This window comes from Taudactylus pleione, unplaced genomic scaffold, assembly GCF_031769625.1.
Source record: "Taudactylus pleione unplaced genomic scaffold, aTauple2 ptg000080l, whole genome shotgun sequence".
NCBI lineage: Eukaryota > Metazoa > Chordata > Amphibia > Anura > Myobatrachidae > Taudactylus > Taudactylus pleione.
In genome coordinates, this window is record NW_028284482.1 from 10360324 (window position 1) to 10378637 (window position 18314).

The window sequence follows — 18314 nt, forward strand, 5'->3', positions numbered from 1 at the left end:
AGTATTTCTGTGGGCGAGTTATGGTATTAGGGGAGTGATGGTGAGTAAGAAGTATTTCAGTGGGTGAGGTATGGGGTCAGGGAGTGATAGTGAGTGAGGAGAATTACAGTGGGTGAGGTAAGGTGCCAGGGACTGATGGGTGAGTGAACAGTATTTCTGTGGGTGAGGTATGGTAATAGGAGAGTGATGGTGAGTTAGAAGTATTTCAGTGGGTGAGGTATGGGGTCAGGGAGTGATAGTGAGTGAGGAGAATTACAGTGGGTGACGTAAGGTGCCAGGGACTGATGGGTGAGTAAGCGGTATTTCTGTGGGTGAGATATGGTGTCAGGAGAGTGATGGTGAGTAACAAGTATTTGAGTGGGTGAGGTATGGGTTCAGGGAGTGATAATGTGTGAGGGGTATTTCTGTGGGTGAAGTAAGTACTACCGAATAAATACAACAGCCATTCTCACTTTAATGTAACATGCCTAAATATAGGCTGTACACTCAGCCTAAAAACATTTCAATATTTACAATGGTGACATCTATATTCAGAATGTTAACTTTACATTTTGTAATATAAATATATATCAAGTCAAAAAGGTTTTGTAATTATTCATAAGCAAAATGAAACCTACTGTACTATAATATGGCTCTGGCCCCGCTCCAGACACAGCATTCTTAGTAAGTGCCCAGCTCTTAGCACAGCTTCATCAATATGTGTCCAACTCCTTGCAGGGTTATGGACATGACATCACAACACTGCTTGTCAGCATAGTGAAGCCAACAAGAAGAGAGATGCGGAAAGAAGTTGAAATTCTCGTGTGTGTGTGGAAGGGTGGTACAGCATTTATCTTACCTTAAGGATGCAGTTACCCCCATGTCTTGCACAACATAGCGTGAGACACTGCCATACAACATAAAGGCCACAGTGGATTCACACAGCCATTCACACAACAGGCAAAGACTGGGGCACACACACACACACACACAGATATATACATTGCATACCAAAAGGTGAATAATGTAGTACTCTTCAAATATATTCTTTAGTGTATGTGTCTCCTAGAGAGAGTACCTTGCATCCAAAGATGACAGTATAACCAAATAAACAATGTGTTATAGTAAGTTCACACATGTGAAATCATGAATATTAAGTAATTTGAATACCTCAAACCAAATGAAAACATATCAAGAAGGTGCCATATCAACTGGGTGTTCCAGATATTATAAACAAGGGAACAAATGTAATAGGGTGAGAGTATAGAAAATGTGACTCTGACACTTTTTAAACTCTGCCAATGTAATATAGTCCGAGAAAATGCAAACTCGCATGTTTTTAGACTTAAAAAACTAATCCAGATGTTTTCCCATTTTGAAGATAAAACGCTCACATTTTCTAAACTCATTCAGGACTCATTCAATTCATCTTACAGCTGTATCATGTACCAAAGATGATTATTAAAATGTGTGATATTCCCTAAAATATTTATCACATAATAATCAAAGTAAAGTGTTCATACATGAAATAAAACATTAATAAGTTTAGCTGAGATCCTACAACCACATCACAGGTGGATATTCTCTGACCAAATGGTAGTCTAGAAGCAAAGTGCCTCCAAAGTGTATTCCAGCAAAAATTGCCCAGATGTGTTTCAACTGGCAGAACAGACATCCTCCCCCATAAACAAACAGATCACAGCAAATGTCTTTGGGGTAGAGAAGAGAGGAGGGCAGAGCATAGAGATAGTGAAAAGGAGAATCCAGGAGATAAAGTGAAAGGTAGAGGAGGCACACAAGGGATGTCAGTAAAGAAAATCTAAGGCAGACAGCAACCGGGATGAAAGAGTCTACTGGGAATTACAACAAAGCTCAATCAATTGCTTGGGCCTCATGATGCAAAATCCAGGGAAGTCATATACTGTTAAATGTATTTATGTAGTACTAGCAGTGCCTACCCGTCGCTGCCGAAAGATTATTAATTTTAATCAATGACAAGAAAACAGCACCCTGGGCGCTTGAGATCGCTCCCCAGGTGTCCGCTCGGTGCACGGTCTGATATTCCCGGTAAAGTTTCCAGGGTAATTTTTATATACAGAAGTCTCCCTGGAAATGCTGGGCAGGTAGGTCCCAGAGGCTGCGGTATACCCGATGATCAAAGTGCCTCACCCCCCAACCAGCAGATGGGGAATCAGCAGCAGCGGCGGCTGCCTTGGGAACTCATACTCGGAGGGAGGGAAGGATGGCAAAACCTGGTGAGGGCTGGGTGGATGTAGCCCCAGCAGTGGTTCGTAAACATCCAAATGGAAGAGGCTGATGGAGGGTATAGATAGTGCATGGCCGGTGCTGGGACACAAACAGGCAGAGGAGACACAATAACGCTCAGCATCCAGGTAGCCCCTCCTCTGCCTCCCCGGGCACAGAGCACCATAGCCAGGTAGAGCATGCCCACCGGGCTAACTTCTCCTGGCACACCACGCAGCTGGCACCGTACCCTGAAAGTTGGTGTGTGGAATCCTCCACTTGCGAAACACAAACGTCTCTTGGACCAACCAAGTCTCTCCACAACTGGTTACATTAACACGTGGTGTTACACTCCTCCAGCTAACCAGAGCTCAGCCCTGTCTGACCATGCTAGGTAAAGCTGTTACAGTCAATGATGGGGACTGTGTCCCACCGTAATGTATTGATGTCGCTAGACACAGAAGCCAATCGTCACCCTCCCCTTGTTGTTGTCGAGGAAGCCTTCCATCTGGGCTGCTCAGCGCTGCAGCCAGCCAATGAGGAGGTGGGATGGGAGATGCCATCTGGTAGCAGAGAGGGCAGGGCGGGAGACAGAGCAATAGCTGCCTGGCTGCTGTCACTTAAAGAAATGTGAGGCCAAGAGTCTCTGCCCCCTAGATTACACGAGGAGGAGCTGCTGGTAGAAGCCCAGTCAGTTATCTCTATAATGGCTTCCTGATTAGGAGAAATGAATAGTGTGTGTATAGCCTATGTCACTCGTAGGATCTTAAGGAACATTTCAATGAAAACCTGATGAAAATCGGTCCAGAAGTTCTCGAGTTTAATGCGAACATACTGTACATAGAAACAAATGATTTTATATATACTATATACTGTGTATATATATATATATATATATATATATATATATATATATATATATATATATACTCAGAGTACTTAATAAGGGCTTAATACTTAATAAGGGCTTATCTTATGTCCCCACCAACAACTTTGATGAATTGACCTGGAAGGTCGACCTATACAAACTTGCATGACAACTAAGGAGGCAAGAGTTTCTTCAGTCCAAGACTTCACTTACCACTCCATCAGTCCATCAGAAGTTTATCACCTCTAAATCTAGATCTGACTTCGACCCACGGTCATCCAACGCCTCAATCAAGTCCTTTATATGACTATTGGATGAGTCAGTTGTTAAATATTCAACAGCCTGCCCCAACACTGACTACAATCTTGATAAATCAGAGTGGATGACATTACGTAAATTGGGTTCCTACAGGGACATAATCATCCGCCCTGCTGACAAGGGGGGCGGGATTGTTATCATGGACCTGAATGATTACAGAAAGGAGTTCCTCAAACAGTTGTCAGACAGCAAGACCTACCAGGGTCTCGAGAGGGATCCAACACATAAGAGAACTGGATGAACTACTTACAGAGGCCAACTTTGAAGGACTACTGTCTTCAGATCTATGTAGTGCCCTCAAGCAGGATTTTTCAACAGTACCAATTTTCTTTACAATTCCCAAGATCCATAAGGATCTTCACGATCCGCCGGGTAGGCCAATTATATCGGCCAGAAATTACATCTACCAACCAGTGTCTTAGTTCCTAGATAGTATCCTTCAACCTTTGGTCACTGAGCAACCTTCATTTATTAAAGACACTACCAGCTTTCTCAACCTCCTGAATTCCATCGATAGGGTCCCTCCAGGCACATTAATGTGTGTAATGGACGTCAGTAGTCTGTACACATGCATTCCTCACAAAGACAGCCTGGAGGCCACCAGACAGTTTTTGCTTAAAGAAAAGACATTGACCTGGACCTCTTTCTCCACCTCCTGGAACTTACTCTAGTTCAAAACCATTTCCTTTTAGATGGGAAGTTTTATCTCCAACTTAACGGCTGCGCGATGGGGGGTAGCAACGTTGCCCCGTCGTTCGCGAACATTTACCTGTTCAAGAAGAATCTAAGATGTTTTTTCAAGATTGTAACACCTCTGACAACATTATACGCTCGTTACATAGATAACCTCTTTATGCTGTGAGCAGGGGGCGAGACCAAATTTCTACATATGATCGAACATGTAAATTCCAGGAATTCTCCAGTGAATTAACTTTTCAATTTAGTGCATCCAGTTCCAATTATCTGGACGTAGAGGCCCTGATTCAGAGCCGGTTGCTCTGACAGAACGCTCGCTGTGAATCAGGGCCGGTATTTTTTTTTTATAGAACGGCCTCCTGGCCACTCGCATAGCTGTGGGTGACCACCCACAGCTATAGCGAGCGGCCAGGAAGATGGTCACGATGGTCAAGACTATCGCGACCATCAGGCTTGCGACGAGACCCTTGTGGTAGGTTTCGTTGCCGCAAGCCCCAGAGAGGTTTCGGCTCTAACAGAGCTGAAATCTCTCCCACTGACATCACTCGTGATGTCAGTGGGGCCGGCCCCAAACGGAGGCGTTCACATGGGAACGCCTCCGTTTGGGCAGCCACTCCCCTGGCCCGCCCACCAAAGGGGGCGTGCTGTCACTCAACATCAACAGCACGCCCCCTTTGGTACGAGACCCGGAGCGACGGATTGCCCGTCGCTATCCGGGTCTCGCGCATGCGCACGACGGAGCCGGCTCTGGGCCACCATCGACCCGGTTGCGAGTGCTCAGCGCTTGCGACCGGGTCTGAATCAGGCCCAGTTTACCATCAAGGAAGGCTTAATTGTGACCAGCATATACTCTAAGCCAACCGATAAAAACACACATTTGCGTGCCAATAGTCATTATCCACATGCCTTAAAGGCTGGATTACCTAAATCCCAGATGATTCATGTGGCTTGCATTACAAACGACCACAAGTCTCTTGACGCAGAGCTGGACAAGATTATGCACAAATTTTGCAGTAGAGGGTACGAGGCCAAATTGTTGAACAAATTAAAAACTGAAGTGATGTTCATGTCGAGACAACAATTACTGTGTCCTAGTATTAGGAACATCAACCAAACTATTCCCTGGGTTAGTAAGTTCAGCACCTCCAGTGCGGTATTACCATGAGCAGTCAGGGCCACATCATCGGGTCTCAAAGCCACATCGTCAGTTCATAAGTTTGTGTACCGGCTCTCAAGCCGCATCCGCGGATCTCTAAGCCACATCGTCAATTCACAAGTTTGTGTACCGGATCTCAAGCCACATCATCGGCAACTAAGCCACACCATCGGCTCTCAAAGCTGCATAGTCAGTTCACCAATTTGTATGCCGGCTCTCAAGCTGCACCATCGGCGCAGAATCCTACCCAGGTGCTTGCTGCCCAAATCCAAGTGCTCACTCAGAAAGTTTAAGAGCTATCCTTGCGTGTCAAGGAGATCCGGGCTCCTGCTGTTCCAGTTCCTCTCAAAGAGCCTAAAATTAATTTGCCGGATCGATTTTCTGTGGATTGCCAACAGTTCATTAACTACCGGGAAAGTTGTAAGTTGTACTTCAGGCTACTTCCTGTTTCCTTAGGGACAGAATTGCAATGAGTGGGACTGTTTTTTTCCCTTCTCCAAGGGGATCCTCAGACCTGGGCCTTTGGGTTGCCCTCAACCCATATGTCCCACCAAATGATAGCCTGGCGCTAATAAACTACAATTAAAGAATAGACCACAGCTGCAAACTCCTATGGGTCTGTGTAAACCCAATAAAAGATCACCTACTGATGATCCCAAACATAAATATTACACTGGTGGAGTTGCGCTAATTGGACTTGTAATTACAAATAAATACTTAACGTGGCAGAAATTAATTCAAGACACCAAATAAATCTAACATATATTTAATAAACAAACAATAAGCATGTCAATAGTGGTATACAAATGACATAACAATCACCTTAATATTATAAAAGTCTGTACAGACTATCATGCATTACCATGGAACTTCTTAGTTCCTAATAAAAACCTGCATAACTGGCAAGTTTACTAAAGGAAGCAAAAAAACATAAAAAATATATATAAAAAATTGTATATTTCATATATAATGTGACCAATCTTGATCTGACAGTTCTCACCCGATCAAAGTCCACATGTGAGAGTCCTAATATCCCCTTGATTCTACTTCCGGGTTTTAAACAAGGGGTAACGCTGAAATGATTTCCAAAGATGTAAACAGTATAATGTTATTTAGGAAACATGGACTTCACGCTAATTTGAAGCGTACGTATAATCCACCTGTATATCCTGAAGAGGTGTAGCGGTTATTGGTATCTCCTACCGCCTGGCCAATGGACAAGGTTATCCTCTGACAGGGAAATCCTGAGGCTGTAATATGGTCAACACATGACCGCCTGATTATCTCTCACCGTCCTGAATCCAGCCAGTGGGCACCGTCACCGCAATATATATAGCGCTTATGGCTCTTCGTGGAAATAAGTGGGTGTCCAGGGTCAGCAAAACGACTGTGTCACTTGATGAAAATCCTCTAACTAGTTTCGCTTCCACTACATGAAGCTTTATCAAAGAGCATGAAACCCATGCCTTGCTACAATCCGTCAATGCCTTCTTTACAGCCATGGGGTTATTGTATGACGACCCAGACAGAACAGCCCTGGCCGAGTCCAAATTACATTCCCTCAGACAGGATCAGAAGACAGCGGAGGATTACTCTTCAGAATTCTGCAGGTGGGCAACTGATTCTGGTTGGAATGACCCAGCCTTACGCAGCCAATTCTGTCTTGGTCTCTCTGAGGCCATCAAGGATATCCTCATCCAGCATCCTCCTCCAGAGTCCTAGGATGACCTCATGCATAAGGCCATCAGGATTGACCAACATCTCCGTGAAACATCTAGTTCAGACGAACCTATTATACCTGACTCTTTCTTCCACTGTGCTGTCACCAAGAATTTGGGGGAGCTCATTCAGCCACATCAGTCGGAATCACCTCCAGAGAATCCCTCCGGTCTTTTATTCGTACCAGAAATATTCATGAGTTCAACCTTACTGGACTTTCACACTCGTCGAGCTTTTGGTCACCAGGGCATCAGTAAGACCTTAGGGTTACTCTCCCGCTCAGTCTGGTGGCTTTCCTTAACCAAGGATGTTCGTGAATTTGTCCTGGCATGTGAGGTCTGCATCCGAAATAAGACACCTGTGACAGCTCCTTCAGGTCTATTACTTCCTCTATCCATACCGAAGACACCCTGGACTCACATCGCCATGGATTTTATTGTCGATCTCCCAGTATCTGCGCGATGCTCTGTGGTCTGGATGGTGGTACCAGCGAAATCTCCGGCTTGTTCCTCCAACATATCTTCCGCCTGCATGGCTTACCGATTTTGTGTCAGATCGAGAAACGCAATTTGTGGCACAGTTCTGGAGAGCCTTCTGTTCCTCCTTGGGCATTGGCCTCAGCCTTTTCTCTGGTTACCATCCACTGGCCAAACTGAGCGTGTTACCAAGTCTCTGGAGCAATATTTACGCTGTTATGTCTCCAAGTGTCATAACGACTGGGTGTCCCATTTGCCACTTGCCGAATTCGCTTTTAACAACTCGTACCATTCAGCATCTTCAATGTTTCCATTCTTTTGTGTCACTGGTCAGCATCCCAGAGCAAATTAGTTTAATTCCAGTTTGCATGGTTCTCCCTCTATCTCTTGCCTCCGTTGCATTTGGAGCAAAGTTCATCAAAGCCTTCGGAGGGTCTCTCTTTGCTCCATGGAGTCTGCTGATAGAAGTTGGTGGCCATGTGTATTTAAGAAAGACGATCTGGTGTGGCTTTCCACAAAGTACATTAAGCTTCACCAACCTACTCAGAAGTTAGGTCCGAGGTTCATTGGCCCGTTTCGCATCATTGCTCAGGTGAATCAGGTAGCCTTAAAGCTTCAATTACCCAAGTCTCTCTGTATCAACAACACCTTCCATTTTTCATTATTCAAACCAGTCTCCACTTCTGATAAATTCAAGTCCAAGGTTACCTCCAGGCCTGCTGGTCCATGGTCAACATGAATTTGTGGTTGAGAAAATCTTGGACTCTAAAATATCCAGGGGTCGCTTACATTTCTTGGTCAAGTGGAAGGGCTATGGTGTGGAGGAGCGCTCCTGGGTTCCTGAAAGTGCTTTACATGCTCCCAGGCTGAAGGAACTTTTCTTTCGGGATTTTCCTGACAAACCAGGTTCTGGGGGGTTCTTCAACCCAGCGTCAAGGGGGGGTGGTACTGTTACAAGTCACAGTCACGACTTGTCTCCCACTAGCAGTTTACCTTCTCCTGATGCTGTTGTTCTGGTTCCTTCAGGTGCTAGGTGAGCTGGACGCCACATGTCACGTGTTATCCACAGCATGGCGTGATTGGTTTCTACTCTTATTTATACACGCTGGCCTTTTTCCATTCTGTGCTTTCTCTCTACGCTGTGTCCTAGTTCTCTAGCTGTATTGCCTAGTCACTTATTATCGGCTCTGCAGCCGCACAAACAGCTTTTGTGCTACCACACAAACTTGTGAACTGATGATGCGGCTTTAAGAGCCAATGGTGTGGTTTAGTGGCTGATGATGTGGCTGAGAGCCAGTACACAAACTTGTGAACTGACGATGTGGCTTTGAAAGCCAATGGTGTGGCCAGCGTGATCTTCGAAAGCTCACTTGCTAGCTAACTCCCGATTACCAACGTCATAATTCCTTTCAGCTGCAACAAATTTACGTGAAAAGAAAGCACATGAATGGAATTTATTGTCTCGAGGGTCCTTTTGAGACAAGATAGCACCAACACCAACTTCGGAGGCATCCACTTCAACAGTAAACGGAAGATCCAGATCAGGATGACAGAACGGGAGCAGTGATGAACGCAGACTTCAGAGAATTAAAGGCCTGTATTGCCTTGATAGGTCAGTTCGCCATATCCGCCCTTTGTTAGTCAAGAAAATGTCTTGATAAATCTGCGATAATAGTTTGCAAAACCCAGAAAGCGTTGGATGGCCTTAAGTGTGGATGGTTGAACCCAATCGGAGATGGCTTTGACTTTACTGGAGTCTATAGAGAAACCCTGGGAAGAAATTACATAACCGAAAATGGAGACCTCCATACACTTCTCCAGTTTTGCATATAGATTATTCTCTTGGGGTTTTCATAAAACTTGTCTCACATGCTGGCGATGTTGCTCCAGGGATTTTGAATAGATGAGAATTTCGTCTAAATACACGATGACTAAAACTCCAAGGAATTCTCTCAATACATCGTTAATGAAGTCCTGAAAGATGGCAGGAGCATTTAACAGATCAAAAGGCATGACCAGATACTTAAAGTGGACAGAATGAGTATTGAAGGCTGGTTTGCACTCATCACGCTTTTTGATCCAGATCAGGTTATAGGCCCCTCGTAGATCAATTTTGGAAAAAATGGATGCCTCACGAAGCTGGTCGAAAAGTACTGAAATTAATGATAACGGTTAAGAGTTCTTTATAGTGTCGTTAGTTATTGCCCGGAAATCAATACATGGTCGAAGAGACCCACCTTTCTTCTGCACAAAGAAAACACCAGCTCCAACTCGATGGCACAGTCATATGGATGATGTGGAGGCAGTGTATATGCTTTCTTCATAAAAAAAACTTTATAACAATGGTTGAATACTGCGCTCTGGTTGGAGCGGGGGAGGGGGGCTGCAGGAGGGAGGGTGTGGGGGATGATGGTGGCTGAGGAGAGCGGGGAGTTAGTCTAAATTGGTATCTGAAGTTTTGGAAGGGTAGCGCTGCACAGGTATAGGTGGGGGATGGTGAGGACTGTGGGAAAGGTGGGGGAGGGGGGGATGAGGGTGTACGGGGGGGGCTGTGTGTGGTAATCTATTCTGGTGTGGGGTGGTGTGTAATGCTGGCGTGAATAAATACTGGACAGTGAATACAGGGTGAGCAGGTGTTTATAGCAGTGTACAAATAAGAGACACAGTGCTCTAAGTACTTGTGCAAGTCCCTCCTGGGCTCAGAACCGCATGCAGCTAGTTACATTCCAAGGGGAAAAGTCCATACCCTGTTGGTGAGGGGGGAGGGTTAAATAGTTCCAAGGTGGGGGTAGCCTGCCTGGCTCCGTGGATGCACATTCCGGGGTGTTCCAGTGCTAGAGTGGCATCCCACTTAGACTTTATCACTTACCGTTAAGTGTGGTGGGTGGGGCAGGGGGTCCAGCTGGAGCCTCGTGTCCTTGTCACTTAGGTGCGCTGTTGTTGGAGCGGGGGCATTGTGCTGTGGTGCCCGTGTGGTCCTGGCTTCTCAAGGTAGGATCACGAGTGGGTGTTTCACCGGTGGTTCGTCTCACTCGTACTGGTGCGCGGCGTCACCTCGCCGGTGGTGTGGGCGGGGTGGTGGTTACCGTAGTAGGCAACTTTCGATGTCTTGGCAGTGGGTCAGGACCCTTTTTGGGGGGCAGTCCTGTGGTCCTCTTAGCCAATGTAGACACCCATGCATCCGCGTGTTCCCCACTGTGTGCTGGTGACAGGCTGGGAACGTGATGTTCAGCGTTCCTCTTAGCCCTAACTTCCAGCTCCAGTGGCAGGCGGGTTTGGCTTTCACGGTGTTGGCTCTGGTTTCAGCTGGAGATTGGTGTGCCAAGTAGGTGGGTAACAGGATTGCCCCCCAAGAAGGGTCCTAAAACACTGCCAAGACATCAAAAGTTGCCTACTATGGTAACCACCACCCTGCCCACATCACCAGCAAGGTGATGCCGCGCACCAGTATGAGTGAGACAAACCACTGGTGAAACACCCACACTTGTGATCCTACCTTGAGAAGCCAGGACCGCATGGGCACCACAGCACAATGCCCCCCGGTCCAACACCAGCGCACCCAAGCGACAAGGACACGAGGCTCCAGCTGGACCCCTGCCCCACCCACCACACTTACCGGTTAGTGATAAAGTCTAAGCGGGATGCCACTCTAGCACTGGAACACCCTGGACTGTGCATCCACAGAGCCAGCCTGGCTACCCCCACCTTGGAACTATTCAACTCCCCCCTCACCAACAGGGTTTGGACTTTTCCCCATGGACTGTAACGAGCTTCATATGGTTTTGAGCCCAAGAGGGACTTGCACACTGCAATAAACTCCTGTTCACCCTGTATTCACTGTCCAGTATTTATTCAAGCATCACACACCACCCACACCAGTAGATTACCACACACAGCCACCTCACCTCATGGGCTTCCCCCATCTCCCCATCCACTCACCCCCCCCTTTCCTCCCAGAACACCCTCATCCACCCTCCCCCACCTTTCCCCCAGTCACCACCATCGCCCACATATACCTGTGCAGCGCTACCCTTCCAAAACTTCAGATAGAAAAAACTTTGGTGAGGTAATGAAAAGGAGCAGGAATAGCCAACCGGGATTCTGACAGGATGGCAGCAGCAACACATACTGGTAGAGCAAGACATCAAGAGGAACAGGTGGACCCCCACTGAAGAACTTCACCCGACTGACAGTTAATAACAGGATTATGCCATGGTAACCCCAGAATTACAGGTGCCAGAGGATAATTAGACAACAGGAACGTTATGTTTTTGGAATGTAATGCTCCAATAGAAACATGGATGGGAGGAATGCGAGAGGTTACTACCTCTTGAGGGAATCGGTATGAAATACCGCCAGCCTACATCAGCAGTGTTCCCGGCAGTGGAAGCCCGACAGCGCTGGAAATCCCGATCATGGATAGGTAAGTACTATCTAACCTAACCCTAACCTCCCCCCAAGTGCCTAACCCTAATCTCCCCTCTAAGTGCCTAACCCCCCCCCTTCCCCGCTGCCTAAACCTAAGTCCCCCGGGGGGTGCCTAACCCTAATTCCCCCCGGGTGCCCTAAACCTAACCCTCTCCCCCGAGGCTGTCCGCTCGCGGCGCCCGGCATCCCTTCGATTGGGATGCTGGGCGCCTGTCTCCCGGCGTCGGGGAAATGTCAGGCGTCGCTGGGATATGACAGTCGGGAAGCCAGCTGCCGGTATTAAGGCAGCCGGCTTCCCGACTGTATACCCTCTTGAGTAATGGGGTTACCATCCAGGCCGACAATAGTGACAGATTGAGGTAAGGACTCAGGGACTAAACCTGGGTTAAAAAATTAAATGTCCATGAAATTGTCTGCGGAACCACTGTCCAGGAAAGCAGAAATGTTTAACTCTTTATCAAGAACTTGGATAATTGAAGGAATGAGGACCAAATTACTGGGACAGATGCAAAGCCTAGATGTAACTCTCCCTGTACATCTAGACCTTGTCTTTTCCCGACTTGACTGGGCAAGCATAGTCCATTACCACCACAGTACAGACACAACCCAAGTGATCGTCTTGTACGCTTTTCCTCGGAAGAAAGACGGAAAGCCCCTATCTGTATGGGGTCTTTTTGATCAGGAGGAGTCACCCAGACTGGAGATCGTGGAGAGGTGGTAGGCAAATCTTTCTCTAGTCTACGCTCCCGGAGCCGACAGTCGATCCAGATTCTCAGGAGCAGGGTACTGGACCAGTATAACTTTCATCTGGTCAGAAAGCCCCAGGCGAAATTGATGACGGAGCGCGGGATCGTTCCAACCGCAATCTATTGACCATTTGCGGAACTCAGTGCAAAAATCCTCCACTGCTTTCTGCCATTGCCTAAAGGATCGAAGACTGGCTTCAGCCATGGCTGCTTTGTTTGTGTCATCATACACCAAGGGTGGAAAAGAAAGAGTCAACAGAATGGAGAGCTGCATGGGTAGCTGAAAGTCATAATACCCAGGTTTGAGTGTCACAGTTGGTGCTAGTGAGTTACCTGTATCAGGTGATGAACTGGAATCACTGGAGGCCGGCTGGACTGGAACCATGGGTAACATGAATAGCTCTTTTAATATAAGAAGTGGGTAGCAGTGAGAACTGCCTTTGGTGATGAGTGACTGGAACTGGAAACTTGAGACGTTGGAATGAGACCAGAAGGAACTTGGAGGGACCGGACTGGGGCCGGCAGGTAGGCTGACTGAGCTGGTCGGGTTACTAGTAGATGGACTTGCAGATGGATGGTAGCGTGGAAGCTACTTGTTTTGGCTTGGGAAGCCGTGGGTAGACGCTGGTAGCTGGGTAGCTACGTGGAGCGGCTGGATAGCCGTGGGTAGACGCTGGTAGCTGGGTGGCTACGTGGAGCGGCTGGATAGCCGTGGGTAGATGCTGGTAGCTGGGTAGCTACGTGGAGCGGCTGGATAGCCGTGGGTAGACGCTGGTAGCAGGGTGGCTACGTGGAGCGGCTGGATAGCCATGGGTAGACGCTGGTAGCTGGGTGGCTACGTGGAGCGGCTGGATAGCCGTGGGTAGACGCTGGTAGCTGGGTAGCTACGTGGAGCGGCTGGATAGCCGTGGGTAGATGCTGGTAGCTGGGTGGCTACGTGGAGCGGCTGGATAGCCATGGGTAGACGCTGGTAGCTGGGTGGCTACGTGGAGCGGCTGGATAGCCGTGGGTAGACGCTGGTAGCTGGGTGGCTACGTGGAGTGGCTGGATAGCCGTGGGTAGACGCTGGTAGTTGGGTGGCTACTTGGAGCGGCTTGGGAGCCATGTGGAGAAACTGGTAGCATGGAAGCTACTTGGAGCGGCCTGGGAGCCGTAGGTGAGAGATGGTAGCGTGGAAGCTACTTGGTGCGGCCTGGGAGCCGTGTGGAGAAGCTGGTAGCGTGGAAGCTACTTGGAGCGGCCTGGGAGCCGTAGGTGAGAGGCTGGTAGCGTGGATAGCTGAATGCAGCAGGCTTACAGATAGCACTGGTATAGGAACCAGCAGGAGCCTGGGACATACTGGCACACAGAGGTACAGCTATAGCACAAGCAGTACACCACGGAACGTAACAAGATGTTCAAGCACTGAGTGCTATTAGAGGAGGATCTATATACCTAGAGTCTGGCAGCGATTGGTGGATACAGACAGGTGGTCTGGCAGTGGCATTCAGAGTGGAGCAAGGCACAGCATGCAGAGGGAGTATTCATCTCTGCAGCCCTTGAGAATCAGGACCACACCTGTGATTCCAATTAAGACTAGCAATGCTCACAGACAGAGCAGGGTCCAGGTGTTTAATCAGTGTGGGGAGGTGAGAGCTCTGCACACACAGATGTAACAGCCAGCATGATTCAGCCAGAGCAGATGTCCCAGGAGAGTTATAAACACAGATCCATGGAGCAGCTGGCAGAGGTTAGTCACAAAAGGTAAAAACTAGCCAGGATTGTGACAGTACCCCCCTCTTCAAGGGTGGACTCCGAACACCCAGGCAAAACTTCCTTCAGAAATACAAGAAAGCTTCCAAAAGACTCGAAACACCAGGACAACTTGGAAAACTTCTAAAAACTTGGCTGAGCCTGTCCGATATCTTCAAGAACTTGAAACTTTGAGAACTCTAGAAGGTGTTTGGAAAATTGTTTCCTGAGGTAATTTGCTCAAAAAATCTTTCCTTGGAGAGCATAATGTCAATCAACTTAAACAAGCCATCTTCCTTAATAACCTTGACCCCAAGACTATTTGCTTTCTCTCGCTTGGTTTTTCCACCGAAACGACCCATAACGAGATAATCAATTTTACTGCATATCTTCTCAGAAACTTTACCTCCATAACTCTCAATTAACAACTTGGCTTCCTCCTTTTCTATGGACTCAAAATATCCCACGATCACAAAGGTTAATCCCTTCAAGCATCTCTCTGTCCCTAGAGGAATTTGCATAGTGTTAAGAAGAGTAGCTGAAGAATTTCCTTTTTCAGCAAAGTAGTTTTTACTGGTAACTCTTGGGAGAACGTATGACTAGGAAGAACATGGTCTGATACCAAATGGTTGTCGAGGAAAGGAGAATTGTCATGCACAGGATCGAATTCAGAATCAGAATACATGTCCAAAGGAAGATCAAAGGAGTTAACATGACTTGAAAACCTAGAGGACTCCGGAGATGGGCAGAGGGAAACACAACCAACTCTCATGGTATCATGTTGTTGGTCTCTAAAAGTTCTTTGAGTCTTCTTCTTTCGGACTGATTGATCCTGTACCATATGATTTTGAGAAGGGAGAACAGCGGTGTATGCGAGTTTAATATCTGAAAGTGCTGAAATAACTCCAGAATATTTATCAGAACAGGTATCTGGAGACGGACACATAGGAGCAAATTCTTTAAGCAGAGCTGTACTGAAGGCTATTATGTCTTGTAGAATTGGATCCTTGGACTCAATGAGTGGGTTGGCCCACTCCAAGGCTTTACCTCTAAAGTGCATAAAAAGAAACAGGACGATGTTGGTGGGAGTAATACCACAGGTTGGATTGGTTCTTATTAGGGCATCATAATGCTTAAGCAATACGGTGTTCTGGGACACATCATCATCGAAGGTCATGGACACTATATCATCCTGAGCTACCGCATTCTTTTCAGGAACTGAGAAGGAACCACTTAGAAATTCTTTAACATGATGATTAGATGATTCAGCCGAACTTAATAGATGTTCTTTCATAGACAGGACAGTGGAAATTTCCACCAAGAGTGTGGAACTTGAAATCTGCTCCTGGAGGACGGGACTTGAAATCCCCTCTTGGGGCATGAGACTTAGGACCTCCTCTTGTGGTGTGAGACTTGGGACCTCCTCTTGTGGTGTGAGACTTGGGACCTCCTCTTGTGGTGTGAGACTTGGGACCTCCTCTTGTGGTGTGAGACTTGGGACCCCCTCTTGGGGTGTGAGACTTGGGACCCTCTCCTGGGGTGAGAGACTTGGGACCCTCTCCTGGGGTGAGAGACTTGGGACCCTCTCCTGGGGTGAGAGACTTGGGACCCTCTCCTGGGGTGAGAGACTTGGGACCCTCTCCTGGGGTGAGAGACTTGGGACCCTCTCCTGGGGTGAGAGACTTAAGGTCCCCTCCTGGAGTACAGAACTTGACACTCCCTGTTGGAGTATGGCACCCAAAATCCCCTTCTGGAGAAGCTGACTCGACTTTTCCTTTTGGGGTATGGAACATGAACCCCCCTTTTGGGATGCGAGGACAGAGACTTCCTCCTGGGGTGAGTGACTCAAAACCCCTTCTTGGGTTACGAGACTTGGAGGACCCTCCTGGGGTTGAGACTCTGGAGACCCCTCCTAGGGTTGCCAACTGGAGTCCCCTACCAGAGCAGGCAGAATCCAGGTTGGGACCGGAACAGGCAGAATCCGGGACGGAACCGGCAGAATCCGGGACGGGACCGGAACAGGCAGAATCCGGGATGGGACCGGAACAGGCAGAATCCGGGATGGGACCGGAACAGGCAGAATCCGGGATGGGACCGGAACAGGCAGAATTCGGGATGGGACCGGAACAGGCAGAATCCGGGATGGGACCGGAACAGGCAGAATCCGGGATGGGACCGGAACAGGCAGAATCCGGGATGGGACCGGAACAGGCAGAATCCGGGATGGGACCGGAACAGGCAGAATCCGGGATGGGACCGGAACAGGCAGAATCCGGGCTGGGACCGGAACAGGCAGAATCCGGGCTGGGACCGGAACAGGCAGAATCCGGGCTGGGACCGGAACAGGCAGAATCCGGGCTGGGACCGGAACAGACAGAATCCGGGACGGGACCGGAACAGGCATTGAGACGTTGACACATTGTTATACTGCTGGAATTGCAAAGGGGACAGCCTTTGATAAAGTGGTCAGAAGCTCCACAATAGCGACAGAGATGTAAATCTTTATGCCGCTTGCGTTCAGCCACAGAGAGCTTGGAGCGCGGGTAACTTTGATGTCTCACTTTACTTGGCATGGAAGAATCTTTGGTTCTTAGAGATTCCAAGACAGAGTTTTTAGTTGAGACAGTGGTAGCTCTAAGAAATTCAGGAATGAGCTGAAAGATTTTGCTGAGTAGAGCCTGTAGCTGTTCCAGCAGTAGATGGAAAGTAGTTAGGGGTTCAGGTATGATTTGGGTATCATCTAGCCGGTTAGTCAGAATTTGCAGAAGCTGTAGTACTTGATGCTGTACCGCCTCCTGTGAATCCAAACGAGTGATTAGGTTACAGAAAGCACTTGATCCAGGATTAGGTGCTTGATCCGCCACCATCGTTAGGCTTGAACATACTGTCACAGTTGGTGCTAGTGAGCTACCTGTATCAGGTGATGAACTGGAATCACTGGAGGCCGGCTGGACTGGAACCATGGGTAACATGAATAGCTCTTTTAATATAAGAAGTGGGTAGCAGTGAGAACTGCCTTTGGTGATGAGTGACTGGAACTGGAAACTTGAGAAGTTGGAATGAGACCAGAAGGAACTTGGAGGGACCGGACTGGGGCCGGCAGGTAGGCTGACTGAGCTGGTCGAGGTACCAGTAGATGAGCTTGCAGATGGATGGTAGCACGGAAGCTACTTGGTGCAGCTAATGAGCCGTGAGGTGAGTGGACTTGGAGGAACCGGACTGGGACCGGCAGGAAGGCTGACTGAGCTGGTCGGGTTACTAGTAGATGGACTTGCAGACGGATGGTAGCGTGGAAGCTACTTGTTTTGGCTTGGGAAGCCGTGGGTAGACGCTGATAGCTGGGTGGCTACGTGGAGCGGCTGGATAGCCGTGGGTAGATGCTGGTAGCTGGGTAGCTACGTGGAGCGGCTGGATAGCCGTGGGTAGACGCTGGTAGCTGGGTGGCTACGTGGAGCGGCTGGATAGCCGTGGGTAGACGCTGGTAGCTGGGTGGCTATGTGGAGCGTCTGGATAGTTGTGGGTAGACGCTGGTAGCTGGGTAGCTACGTGGAGTGGCTGGATAGCCGTGGGTAGATGCTGGTAGCTGGGTGGCTACTTGGAGCGGCTTGGGAGCCGTGTGGAGAAACTGGTAGCATGGAAGCTACTTGGAGCGGCCTGGGAGCCGTAGGTGAGAGATGGTAGCGTGGAAGCTACTTGGTGCGGCCTGGGAGCCGTGTGGAGAAGCTGGTAGCGTGGAAGCTACTTGGAGCGGCCTGGGAGCCGTAGGTGAGAGGCTGGTAGCGTGGATAGCTGAATGCAGCAGGCTTACAGATAGCACTGGTCTAGGAACCAGCAGGAGCCTGGGACATACTGGCACACAGAGGTACAGCTATAGCACAAGCAGTACACCACGGAACGTAACAAGATGTTCAAGCACTGAGTGCTATTAGAGGAGGATCTATATACCTAGAGTC

General features: G+C 48.3%; 1 protein-coding gene across 1 annotated transcript in view; it reads right to left on the reverse strand.

Annotated features, from left to right (window-relative positions):
* The window catches only part of MEI1 (meiotic double-stranded break formation protein 1), a 464883-nt gene that overhangs the window by 181774 nt on the left and 264795 nt on the right, over positions 1–18314 (reverse strand). The gene's annotated exons all lie outside the window — the stretch shown is intronic.